The sequence below is a fragment of the Ahaetulla prasina genome, chromosome 6 (genome assembly GCF_028640845.1).
Source record: "Ahaetulla prasina isolate Xishuangbanna chromosome 6, ASM2864084v1, whole genome shotgun sequence".
Lineage (NCBI taxonomy): Eukaryota > Metazoa > Chordata > Lepidosauria > Squamata > Colubridae > Ahaetulla > Ahaetulla prasina.
Window position 1 is genome coordinate 20035057 of NC_080544.1, and position 13922 is coordinate 20048978.

Genomic DNA, 13922 nt, shown 5'->3' on the forward strand with positions numbered 1-13922 from the left:
GGCCACTTAGCTGTGCCCCTTGGAAGTCATGCTTTGCATTGGTCTTTGCAGAGCAACATGCTAATGCATCACGTCCAAGGTCTCTCAACTCAAAAGGGGACTCCCCTTTAAAAAAAACAAAAACCCTTCATATCAGCTCTGCAACCTAGGATTGTTTTCGGGAAGCGCACTTTAGGGCAGGGGTCTCCAAGCTTGGCCACTTTAAGCCTGGAGGACTTCAGCTCCCAGAATTCCCCAGCCAGCTTGGAGACCCCTTAACTGGAGTGGGAGGGGCTGCATTCACAGGCACGCAAGCCGAGAGTCGCAGAATCAATGCATTTGGGAGGACTCTTAACTGCAACGCAGGAAGCCACGAATTTCTTTCCATAGCGGTGGGGGGGGAGGCTACAAGCAACCCAGGCAAAGCGCCATCCCGCTCCCACGCAACAAGCCCAGCAGAGTCCGGGGAAGCCCTTTAACACACAAGAGCGGAGTATCTCCGCGGCCCCGCCTTCGTCAGCCTGCTTCGGATTTCGATTGGACCGGCGGAGACAACTTGCTTTTTGATTGGCCAGTTCTGATTATGACTGACGGGCGGAAAAGCAACATCGGGTATTGTTTCCGGTCTCGCTAAAATACTTTTGCTAGGAGAATGTTACCCGTGCAGCAGCGATGGCCGAGTGGTTAAGGCGTTGGACTTGAAATCCAATGGGGTCTCCCCGCGCAGGTTCGAACCCTGCTCGCTGCGGTATGCGGGCTCCTATTTTTTTTCTAAGCGTAAATTCAAAACACATTTAGACCCAGACGTTTCCCTCGGCTCAGGCTCCTTTCGTGCCCTTGTGCGCCCCGCACTTAAAGGTTTTTAAAAAAAAAAAAAAAGCAAAGGGGCGGTGCGCGCACCTACGCGCTTTCCCTATAAACCTGCGCCTTACAGCTATCGGCTTATTATTATTATTTTTCTGCAGCATCGCTTCTTCTTCAATGGAGGAAGCCACCTCTTCGAGGGCAGGTTTCTATGGGGTGGGCATTACCCGAAGGCAGCAACAGAACAGAACACAACAGAACAGATTAACAAGAGTTGGAAGGGACCTTCTAGGTCATCTAGTCCAACCCCCCAGCCCAAGCAGGAGACACTACACCATCTTGGGTTTAGAAAACTTAGAACTCCGCCGCCTTCGACAGGACCTGTGTTTAACTCATAGAATCATCTATTGCAATGTCCTTCCTGTTGAAGACTACTTCAGCTTCAATCACAACAATACAAGAGCAAACAATAGATTTAAACTTAATGTTTATTTATTTATTTATTTATTTTGTCACAACAATATATGTAGGTATCATACAAAAAGATTATATAATATATAAACACATATATGAGTAAATATAAGGAGGTATAAGCATATATGTATATAGGAAGAAAAAAAGAAAAACAATAGGACAGGAACGTAACAGAGTTGTTAATGCTTGTAACACGCTACCTGACTCTGTGGTCTCTTCTCAAAGTCCCCAAAGCTTCAACCAAAAACTGTCTACTATTGACCTCACCCCATTCCTAAGAGGTCTGTAAGGGGCGTGCATAAGAGCACAAACGTGCCTACCTGTCCTATTGTTTTCTTTCATTATATCCGATCAATATAGTTATTGCATACTTATGCTTATATATATATGCTTATATATTATATAGTTACTTTCATGCTTATGCTTATATATACTGTTGTGACAAAATAAATAAATAAATAAAATAAATAAAATTTCTGACAGATGGTTGTCCAGTCTCTTCTTGAGTAGAGTAGAGTAGAGTATAATAGAGTAGAGTAGAGTAGAGTACAATAGAATAGAATAGAATAGAATAGAATAGAATTTTTTATTTGCCAAGTGTGATTGGACACACAAGGTATTTGTCTTGGTGCATATGCTCTCAGCGTACATAAGGAGAATAAAATACATTTTATCAAGGTACAACACTTGCAACACTTAATGATAGTCATAGGGTACAAATTTAACACTTAATTATGCAACTAAATCTGCACTACTATTAATCTTCTCATCTTTCCCATCACCTATCTCCTTCACTTATGACTGTAACTTTGTTGCTTGTATCCTTACAATTTATATTGATATTGTTTTCTGATTGCTTATTTGTACCCTATGACTATCATTAAGTGTTGTACCTTATGGTTCTTGACTAATGTATCTTTTCTTTTATGCACACTGAGAGCATATGCACCAAGACAAATTCCTTGTGTGTCCAATCACACTTGGCCAATAAAAAAATTCTGTTCTGTTCTGTTCTGTTCTGTTCTATAAAAAGGTGTCCCAAATGATAAGTGTACTTTACAACCCCATCCAAAGTAACACTCATCTCATGTCCTGCTTATTTGGAATTAATTGCAGCATGTATTACTTCATCCAGCATATTACACAGCTTGAAACAGCCCTGAGGTTCTGCAAAGTAACTCGCTTTCTTAAGGAAAATTAAACTTATTTATCCCAAAAGTTTTTGATCAGTTGAAGTGCAGTTGTCTTCACATCAAGTATATGAAGCTTTAATAAATTACGCACATGCACGAGGCAGTTCTTTTGCTTTGATTCACCCTCTTGCTGCCGGACAAGACGTCCTTCGACAGTAAAAGCAAACCGAATATTTTTTCTATGCCAAGCCAAACCCTTCACGTACCCTGGATGGATATAACACCTATATATTCCAAACCAAACCCTTCCTGTATAGACTGTTGCCGCTGCTTTAGAATAGAATAGAATAGAATAGAATAGAATAGAATAGAATAGAATAGAATAGAATAGAATAGAATAGAATAGAATAGAATTTTATTGGCCAAGTGTGATTGGACACACAAGGAATTTGTCTTGGTGCATATGCTCTCAGTGTACATAAAAGAAAAGATACGTTCATCAAGGTACAACATTTACAACACAATTGACGGTCAGTATATCAATATAAATCATAAGGATTGCCAGCAACAAGTTATAGTCATACAGTCATAAGTGGAAAGAGATTGGTGATGGGAACTATGAAGATTAATAGTAGTGCAGATTCAGTAAATAGTCTGACAGTGTTGAGGGAATTATTTGTTTAGCAGAGTGATGGCCTTCGGGAAAAAACTGTTCTTGTGTCTAGTTGTTCTGGTGTGCAGTGCTCTATAGCGTCGTTTTGAGGGTAGGAGTTGAAACAGTTTATGTCCTGGATGTGAGGATCTGTAAATATTTTCACGGCCCTCTTCTTGATTCGTGCAGTATACAGGTCCTCAATGGAAGGCAGGTTGGTAGCAATTATTTTTCTGCAGTTCTAATTATCCTCTGAAGTCTGTGTTTTCTTGTTGGGTTGCAGAACCGAACCAGACAGTTATAGAGGTCAAATGACAGACTCAATAATTCCTCTGTAGAACTGAATCAGCAGCTCCTTGGGCAGTTTGAGCTTACTGAGTTGGCGCAGAAAGAACATTCTTTGTTGTCCTTTTTAAAGATGTTTTTGATGTTAGCTGTCCATTTTAGATTTTGCGATATGATAGAACCTAGAAATTTGAAGGTTTCTACTGTTGATACTGTGTTGTCAAGTATTGTGAGAGGTGGAAGTATGGAAGGGTTTCTCCTAAAGTCTACCACCATTTCTACGGTTTTGAGTGTGTTCAGTTCCAGATTGTTTTGGTTGCACCACAAGGCTAGTCGTTCGACCTCTCGTCTATATGCGGATTCGTCATTGTCTCAAATGAGACCAATCACTGTTGTGTCATCTGCGAACTTCAGTAGCTTAACAGATGGATCGTTGGAGATGCAGTCATTGGTATACAGAGAGAAGAGAAGTGGGGAGAGTACACAGCCTTGGGGGCCCTGTGCTAATTGTACAGGTATTTGATGTGATCTTGCTTAGCTTCACCTGCTGCTTCCTATTAGTTAGGAAGCTTGTGATCCACTTACAAGTCTGTTCCGGTACCTGTAGCTGGTTTAGCTTAGTTAGAAGAATGTCTGGAATGATGGTATTGAATGCTGAACTAACGTCTACAAAAAGGACCCTTGCATAGGTCTTTGGAGACTCAAGATGTTGTAGGATGTAGTGCAAAGCCATATTAACAGCATCATCTGTTGATCTATTTGCTCGGTATGCAAATAGTAAGGGCCTTACGTAGGCATGTCGGCAGCTGGCATTTCCTTGGCTCAGTCCAGCCTCCTGAGAGTGACACTGCCACCCTCTGAATGGCCCACAGCTTGGCAACCAACTAGCGGCTGAAACTCTGCTCTGTGGTTCCTATTGCATTCTACCAGTGGTGGAGTTTCTCCCGTGTGGTTTTTATGGTAAATCTCTCCCCCGCCCTCTCCCTCTCCCTCCCTCTCTCTCCTCACCCACTCCAAACATTGTGTTACGCCTGGTTAGCAAATATTTATACGCAAGTATAAATGTTTACATACAGCCATGGCCAAAAATTTAGGCCAGGTTAGCAAATATACAAATATAAATACAAATATCAATGTTGGGTTATGCCTGGTAGCAGATATATCTTGAACACACCAAATACACCTTGAAAAACACGTGTTATTTTAACCCCTTTTGTTGTTAGAGATATTTTTTTTTCCAGCTCCTTCCTTCCACTTTTATTTAAATTTAAACCAATTGCCTTCTATTGACAGCAATTAAAAAATTGCATAACTTTGGTGACATGGCTTCATTAAATGCTTACGTGCAGTATTGACCTATTTGTAAAAATTAAGCAATATTTAATGGACTTTGTGGCATCATGGTTTAATTAAAAAGGCTTCCACATCATCAAAGCATGTGCTATTAATTTTAATGTTCTGTAACTGTCATTTATTAAAACAAGTACAACAGATCATTATATCTTAATAAAAAACACAACAATATTCCATAGTTTTGATGAATTCAGTTCTTTGTTTTGGAATTTTTATCAGCATTTAATATTAATGCCAGGAAATAATACCCTGGGTTTTTTTTTCATTGTTTAAACTTTGGATAGTCCAATAAAACATTCAATGTCTTTATAGCAATTGCACAGCATATTCAATTGCATTATTCCTACAATATCACCCTATTTTTCATCTTCATGTGCAGGATTCCTTTGCTTTATGCAAGGATTAAATTTCTCTCAAAACTCCACATAAAGTGAATTTAAATAAAGTGAATCAGTAAAAAAAATGTATGGGTTGCAAAATTTTAGAGGCTTATTCTTAAGTTCGACGCTATTTGAACATGCTTTATCCTAGCCTTGTGTACTCGGTATGGTGAAAGCATTTTCGCCATCTGTATACAGCTAGATTGCTAACGTGTGCGGTTATTGTGACAGACAGAGAGGTAGACTGCATCGCTGTATTTCAAATGTTACTAGCAGTCTTTGTGATGCTCCACAAAGTAGATACAGCTCTTAAACTTAAAGGCTCTTCCTCAAACACATTCAACTTTGTTAAACAGCTAGTTTGGTGTAGTACAGGGGTGTCAAACTCAAGGCCCATGGGCCTCATCTGGCCCATGGGGTGCTTAGCTCTGGCCCGCAGGGCCACCTTGGAAACTCTGAAGGAGTTGAAGGACTGACCTGCAGCATCTCCACCAGCAAAAATGGAGCACAGGCCCTCCCAAGCTCCGTTTTCACTGGCAGAGGGTTGCAGGAGGCCGTCCCGGCCGAAAACGGAGCTTACGAGCCAGATTGTTCCGGCCCCCACAGGTGCCCCCAGCACAAGTGATGTCAAACTGGCCAGACCCACCCTAGCCATGCCAACCCCCCAAGGTCAAACACAACCTTGATGCAGCCCTCAATGAAATCAAGTTTGACACCCCAGATGTAGTAGCTAAAACACCAGGCTAGGAAACAGAAGACTATGAATTCTACTCCTGCCTTAGGCACTAAACCAACCTGGGTGATCTTGGGCCAGTCCCTCTCTCTCAGCCCTAGAAAGAAAGCAGTGACAATCCACTTCTAAAATCTTGCCAAAAAACCTGCAAGGACTTGTCCAAATATTCACCAGGAGTCAGCAATCATTCAAAGGCACAACAACAACAATATGTCCCATTTTGTTTCTCGGGTTGGGTAAGGAGACACTGGTGGCCATTTTGAATCCTTGGTAGCAATAGGAGCTATTGCAAGTATGGAAGTGAGTGAGAGTCCGGAAGCACAAATGGAACAATTACACAACACAATGGTAAATGAGCATGCGTGACAGAGACCGAAAGACCAGCTGGCCAGTGGGAGGCTCGCACACATGCGCAGAAGAGCTGAACTGAGGCAATGATTCGCGTGCCCACCGAGAGGGTGCTGTGTGCATCACGGGCATAACCCATCCAGAAGCTTTGCAAAGTTGCACCAGAATTTCAAGGAAAAAGAATAGGCTGGTGTTGTGATCCGCCAGCAGCCTGCAGAGCTGGTGGCAGAGTTGGACAGTGAGGAGGCTGGGGAGGACCATGGGCCAGTCCTGGGGTCTGAGGAAGGCTCAGACCAGGGGTCTGCATCAGAGGCAGAGAAAAGGCCATTTGGGAGGTACGTGCTGTCTCCAGAGCCTCCAGAGTCAGACCTCAGTGAGACAGGAACAGGGAGAGCCTGTTCCCAGTGCACGCATGTGCAGAGCTGCCAGAAGGCAAGAACAGTTAAAACAAAAGGGACGACTCGGGAGTAAGGCTGGGAGATGATTGGCTCCTCCCACAAGACTTAAAAGAGGAGCAAAGGCACGTGAGCCTTTGCAGGAAGCAACGTTTGTTCATTCTGTTCAGCTTAAAGCCTGAAGCTCTGTTTGATTCTGGACTCCGTGTGGCTTTGCCAACTAGGTCTTTGGCAGCATGTCAAGGGAGATAAAGGTGGGTGATTATCCCGAAGGACTTCTCCCGAAGGACTCTTTACAACTAATTGGGACTCATCTATATATGAACAGAATTCACAGCTGTTGCGTTAAAAGAGGTTTTTGGGACTACTTGTGTGTTTTAATGACTCAGGAAGCCTAGGTCAGAACAGCTTATCGCAGTTTTGTGAAATTCACAGCAGAGCTAGAAATAACTTGGCTCTCGGATTTTTCCGACCTGGGAGAACTGGCCAGGTCTGGAGCAGAATCCAACCTGCCTCAAAGACAACCCCCCCAGCCCCCGTGCATCTACAAATAGACGGATGCTTAGTGACCTACTGCTGTATCACATATCCTGCTTCACATCGCAAGAGTAATCTCCGGACTAAAATCTCCAGTAATCTCCGGACTAAAATCTCCAGTAATCTCTGGACTAAAAGCTCCAGTTTTAAGAAGAATCCCTTTTCCAAATGTCCAAAGCAACACCCCACAAACGTCTTCTTAGACTGGAGCTGCATTGTTTCTCTGTAAATAGATGCTAACCTTCTAAAAGGGGGGATAGACACAAGGGATGCAGGGATGTCAAACTTAAGGCCCGCAGGCCGAATCCGGCCCGTGGGGTGCTTAGATCTGGCCCGCGGGCCAGCTGGAAATAGCAAAGGACCAGCCTGCGGTACCTCTGTTAGCAGAAACAGGGCACAGGGCAGGGGAGAAATGTAAAATTTGTTATTACTGGTTCTGTGGGTGTGGCTTGGTGGGGGGTAATGAGACTGGGTGGGCGTGGCCAACTTTTCTTTTTTTACTTTTAAAGCCGAAGAGGTTGTAGAAAAAATGCTTTTAAAAGGCTCCTCTGACGATCCCAGCTGAGTTGCCTGATCGTCAGAGGTTTTTCTTTTCTTTTAAAAGCATATTTTTTTTGCCTTTAAAAGAAAAAAAAGGGATCGCCAGAGAAGCCTTTTGAAAGCATTTTTTTCTACAACCTCTTTGGCCGAAGAGATTGTGAAAAAATGCTTTGAAAAGCCTCTGATGATCCCAGCTGGGCCACGCGATTATCAGAGGCTTTTTTTTTTTATTTTTAAAAGCATTTTTTCAACCGAAGAAAAAATACTTTTAAAAGTAAAAAAAACCTCTCTGGTGATCGTGTGGCTCAGCTGGGCATGGTGGGGGCAGGGATTTTTGCTACTGGTTCTCTGAACCACCTGCCACCTTCGCTACCGGATGGGGCGATCCAATCCGAACCAGGAGCATTTCACCCCTGGCACAGTGGGCCGCACACACCCTCCCCCACGCACCCTGTTTTCAGCCTAGACAGCCTCCTGAAGCACTCTGCCAGAGAAAATGCACCCCATTTTGGCCGACAGAGTGCTGCAGGAGGCATCCGTCCTGTCTGCCATCTGTCCTGTCTCCCCCCCCGGCCCGGTCCGGCCTGCGGAGGACAACTACAATGTTGATCTGGCCCTTGAAGGAATTCAGTTTGACACCCCTGGATGAATGTGTCAAGGCAGTGTTGTAGTGGTGTTTTTTAACATTTGCATATATCCAATAGTCCTCACTTAAGGACCAGTCACTTAGCAACTATTTAAAGTTACAATGGGACCCCCAAAAGGTACTTACAACCCACTTCTGGAGTTCCGGTGGCAATATCCCCTCAGTCACATGGTCACTCTATGGGCATTTGGCCACCAGCTCTCTTTTATAGCCAGTTGCAGTATTCCATGGTCATATGATATGTTTTGCTAGCAAAAATACACTCATAGGAATGCATTGATTCATTTTATGACCATGGTGTTCACTTAGTGACCGCTGCAAAGAAATTGGGATGTCACGTGGGTGTCCCAACTATGACTTTCATAACTTATGAAAGAAATTTCAGCTCCATTATAGTCATAAGTCAAGGACTACTTGTATGTAGAATAGATGGGTGAATCAGTTCATGGTTCCTTCCATGTCTTCACTGCACCGAAGATATGGATCCTTTCTGAGAAGTGATACCCCTGCAGATGAAAATATAATTAGAAAAATATTAGAGTGTGAGGAGATGGATAGATTAACATTACAAATAAAAGACAAGGAAGAAGCAGAATACTTTACAACATGGGGCTTATTTTATCAGTGGTTGGATAAAAGAGGTAGAAATTAAAAGATAAAAGATTATTGTCATGTAAAAGTAAATGAAGAAAGATTATTATTATTACATATAAGCAAATATAATTATTACTATTATTATGATTAGTGGTGGGATTCAAATTTTTTAACAACCGGTTCGGTAAACACGTGCTTCGCGCTGAAAATGGAGCATTGAGAAGCTCAGCTGCTTACCTTCCAAGTCAGGAATGATAAATACAACAACGAGGGGTGTGTGTGTGAATCAGCTGTGCTGCACGATTGAGGTGAGCTAGAAAGCAGGAAATAAAGGACAGGATAGGGCAGGGGCAGGTAGGTGGGGCTAGCTGATCATCAGAGATACCGGTTCGCCCGAACTGTTACTAACTGGCTAAATCAATGGTTCTCAACCTTTATAGTGCTGCGACCCCTTTAATACAATTCCCCACGATGTGGCTACCCCCAACCGTAAAATTATTTTCGTTTTGAATTTATCGTGCCTGAAGCCATATTGGCTAGTGATTTGAACTGCTTGCGATTGCCTTGAGGACAGAGGCATTAAAACAGAGACTCCTCCCCTATTAAGTTTATCGTGCCTGAAGCCAGATTAGGCTAGTGATTGGGAGTGATTGCAGCTGGCTTGAGAGGGAGACATCAAAGCAAAGATTTCTCTCTTTTTTAATTGATCGCGCCTGAAACAGAATTTGGCTAGCGATTTGAAGAGCCTGCAGCTGGCTCTTCAACCATTGGAGCGCAATTCTTCAACTCGCAAGTATACTTCCCATATTTCTGATGGTCTTAGGCGACCCCTGGCAAATCGTCATTCGACCCCCAAAGGGGTCCTGACCCACAGGTTGAGAACCGCTGGGCTAAATACTGCCTCTGTACTAGCATGATATTATTATTTTGTAAAAGTAAATGGACTCAGACAATACACTGTTGACTATGCACTTTTGTATAATAATGAAAAAAATGTATAAATAAAAAAAAATTAAAAAGGAAGTGGTTTGTACTTGATGGCCTAAGACCTTAGCAACTTTAAGATGAGTAGACTTCAACTCCTGAAATGGAAGGGCTTGCTTGGGAATTCTGGAAGTTAGTCCAGTCAACTTAAAATTGTTGAGGCTACGAAACAAAGCTGGCCTAAGGATAGAAATACAAATGCGCTCTTGGAGCATTGAGTAGCAATCCAGTTTTGCAGCAAAAGAATAGAATAGAATAGAATAGAATAGAATAGAATAGAATAGAATAGAATAGAATAGAATAGAATAGAATAGAATAGAATAGAATTTTATTGGCCAAGTGTGATTGGACACACAAGGAATTTGTCTTGGTGCATATGCGCTCAGTGTATATAAAAGAAAAGATACGTTCATCAAGGTACAACATTTACAACACAATTGATGGTCAATATATCAATATAAATCATAAGGATTGCCAGCAACAAGTTATAGTCATACAGTCATAAGTGGAAAGAGATTGATGATGGGAACTATGAGACGATTAATAGTAGTGCAGATTCAGTAAATAGTCTGACAGTGTTGATGGAATTATTTGTTTAGCAGAGTGATGGCCTTCGGGAAAAAACTGTTCTTGTGTCTAGTTGTTCTGGTGTGCAGTGCTCTATAGCGTCGTTTTGAGGGTAGGGGTTGAAACAGTTTATGTCCAGGATGCGAGGGATCTGCAAATATTTTCATGGCCCTCTTCTTGATTCGTGCAGTATACGGTCCTCAATGGAAGGTAGGTTGGTAGCAATTATTTTTTCTGCAGTTTATAAAGAACAACTCAACTCCATTTACAGGGGCAGGAAGAAAAGAAGGCACGACAAGGCATGTTGCTTTTTCTCGTCAGGCCTTCACTTTCCTGGACAACTAGATTTTTTGGAGTTCAGTCGCAAATTATATGCACGACTGGTCTTTAATTCCATATATCAGCCTGTCTCTGTCTCTCTACAAGCTCTCTTCCCTTGCCCAGGAATAACACCTTTTTAATCCAGCCCTTGGACCATGACAAATAAACAGGCAACTGCTGAGGTAGCTGGAAGTGAAGGAAATTGAAGAAGAGCCCAAAGTGACTACCCAAACATCAATAGCTCCCCATCCCCGCCCGATGTGCAGCCTCAGCAGCGTGTCTGATAGCAATAGATCAAACAGATGCCAAGAAACTAATAACGGCAGCTGATGTATATCACAGGATCCGAATCTGAAAATATAAAATGCCTGCTCTCCTGAAGACAGATTTATCGCTTGCTTTGCAATTACATCCGTTTATCACATTGCGTTCACTGGCAAGCACATCGGATCAAACTGTGCTGCCGCTCATTTCTTATGAATTTAGCCAAGGATGGAGACTGCCTCAGGAAATTAAAAAAAAGAAAGAAATCAATAATGTGATTCATCAACTTGCCGAATGCAGATCCTATTGTCCTGTGCCTGGGAATAAAAGACAGCAACACTGTTTAGTCATAAGAGCAAGGTAAGCATTTTGAATGACAGCTTGATTGCCCTGCAAAAAATATTTCCACTTAGGACAGATGGATTATAGTTGGGGTCAGGGATGAAATGCTACCGGTTCGCACCGGTTTAAGTAATAAACGCTACCAGTTCGGGCGAACCAGTAGTAAAAAAAAATGTACTGATTCATCCAAACCGGTATTTCCAACAATCAGCTGTGCCATGTGATTTATATTAGCTAGAAAGCAGGAAATCCTGCTTTCTAGGAAATCTAAATCATGCAGCACAGCTGTTCCCCCCCCCTCACTGTTCTACTTACCTTCAAACGGCTCCTTTTCTGTGCAAAGTACGCACTGTGTAGGCAGCGAACTGGTGGCAACCTGCGGAGGATTTCACCACTGGTTGGGATACAGGATACCATATTGGTTGCCAAAAACTGGAAGGTCTGCAAATCCTTGAGAGTTTTGTAGCCCAGATATGGCCATCGGGTCGATTTTAATTTGGAATGTGGAATTACAATCTCTTCTTCAACTCAGATGAAATATAAATTCACCTGGAGAAAGAACCAATCAGAACACGGCTTTCCAGAATTCCAATGACATGGTCCAATGACTGATTAGTTCTGTTACATCCACAAGAAATTGGTTGGTTCCAGCTCAGTTCCACAGGAACTGCCAGGAAGTGAGCTACAGTATGAAGCAGATCGTTTGCATCTCTGAAGATGCCGGCAAAATATCAGGATGCCAAATAATTAGACCATGGCCTAAGAGCCTAGAAGATCATCACCACTGAATATAACCTCTTCGTTAATTCTATGGTAACAGCAGTGGTGGATTCTAACCGGTGTTACCACCAGTTCCCTTTGTGCATGCCTTTTGCAGATGGATGCAGATGCATTTTCTGATCCACTATCTGATCGTTTGAAAGAGTGGTATCCATTAAATCTGGGACCTGCTATTTGTAGATGACTGCAGAACTGTCCTACAGTTTTATAGGTCCTGAACTAACAATGATGATGCAGTATGTGTCTGCTCTCTACAAGATCCCGTGTATATATGGACCTGGTGAACAAAATTGCAGAATTAGGAACTTCATCCACAGGAATTGGAAGGGAGAGCCTTGATTTGCCATAATTCAAGGCAAATTATCCCCATCAAGTGCATCGAGAGATGATGGGTATCACAAAAGTTAAGATGGCAATCCATCTTTTTTGACTGCTTCTAGGTGCTTTAAGACAGTTTTGCAACTCCAGTTTGTTTCTACAGTGCTGTTCTGTCCCCCCTCGCCTCCGTTCGAGCGATGGCTTAATTAGCCGGCACTATCAGCTCTGGCAGCAAACTAGCGAGCATCTGCCAAGTGACTCTGTTATCTCCCTTGATGCCGATGAGTCACCCAGGAACAAATAGTACTTCAGCTCTAGTTAAGCAGTTGATTTGCCTGCTACGAAGAGGCATAGCAGCCCTCGCTGGTTTTATATCCTGTGGGGTGTGGCTCCATGACTCAGAACTTCCTAGGCCTGCCTCTGTTGTTCCCGCCTCTTCTGCCTACGAAACCTAGGGACCAGCCAGGCCTGATTGCCATCAGCTGGGTCTGGAGGTGTGGCCTGGGGGAGAAAGAGTCAGGGGACGGAGGCCTCGTTATCTCCTCCACCTGGCCTGTTTCTGGCTCCTGGAGCTGAGCCAGGGAAGCCGGTGCTCCCGAGGTAAGTCCTGATGGCCCTTCCCCCTCACTTTCCAAGTCACTTTCTGGCAGGGGGCCCGGCTCGGGGGGAACAGGCACAATAAATGCAAAGTAGATTGTCATGCCTACAAGAATTGTCTTCCATGAGTTTCTTATTTCAATTGGCGCTATGTATGAACTCTTAAATGTTTTGGCACTGGGTTATTCGTTAGACTTATTTTTGATGAATGCTTGTCCACTGAATAGGATTTACATCTGTTGCAATAAAAAATGTGCTAGCTAAGAGCTGGGGAAAGGTAAACTCCCCCCTCTCCTCCCAAAAAATCAAGATGGAATGGATCTTGGAGATCTTCCAGTCCAACCTCTGCCCAAGGCAAGAATTCTTATTTCATCCTGGACAAATCATTGTCCAATCTTCTCTTGAAAACATCTAGAGATGGAGCATCCACAACTCCAAGAGGAAATTGTCTGGTAGCTCTACGGTAGGGTTTCGTTAACAATGCTAGTTATGAAACTGTCATAAGAAGCTCTTCATTAATGTTTCTTCCAAAATTCTCAACTACATAGAAAAATGATTTTATTTCATCCACCAATTATTTTTCTTTGATTGCAAAAATGCCTTCATGAACTCTGGCTGGGATATTTTATGAACATGTATATTTCTTGGAAGCAATACAGACGTCAACAGACATTGTCTTCTTTCATATTTTTTTTATAATATTCCAAGTCAAGGTATTTAATTTCCCATTCAAATACTAACCCTATCCAACCCAGCTTAGTTTCTAAGATGGGTGATGTAGATGCTGCCACCTGCTAGGAAGAATATATGTAAGGATCTTATTTTGATAAATGATACTGAGAAATACAGGCAGGCTTAAAGATGAAAAAAGCTTCCAGTGTCAGAGTTCCAAGTAA

The 13922-nt window shown here is 42.6% G+C and overlaps 1 non-coding gene across 1 annotated transcript; it reads left to right on the forward strand.

Annotated features, from left to right (window-relative positions):
* The first annotated feature begins 645 nt into the window (after positions 1-645).
* On the forward strand, positions 646-727 carry TRNAS-UGA (transfer RNA serine (anticodon UGA)). Its single transcript has one exon. It is a non-coding gene; the product is annotated as a tRNA-Ser (tRNA).
* The last annotated feature ends 13195 nt before the right edge of the window (positions 728-13922 follow it).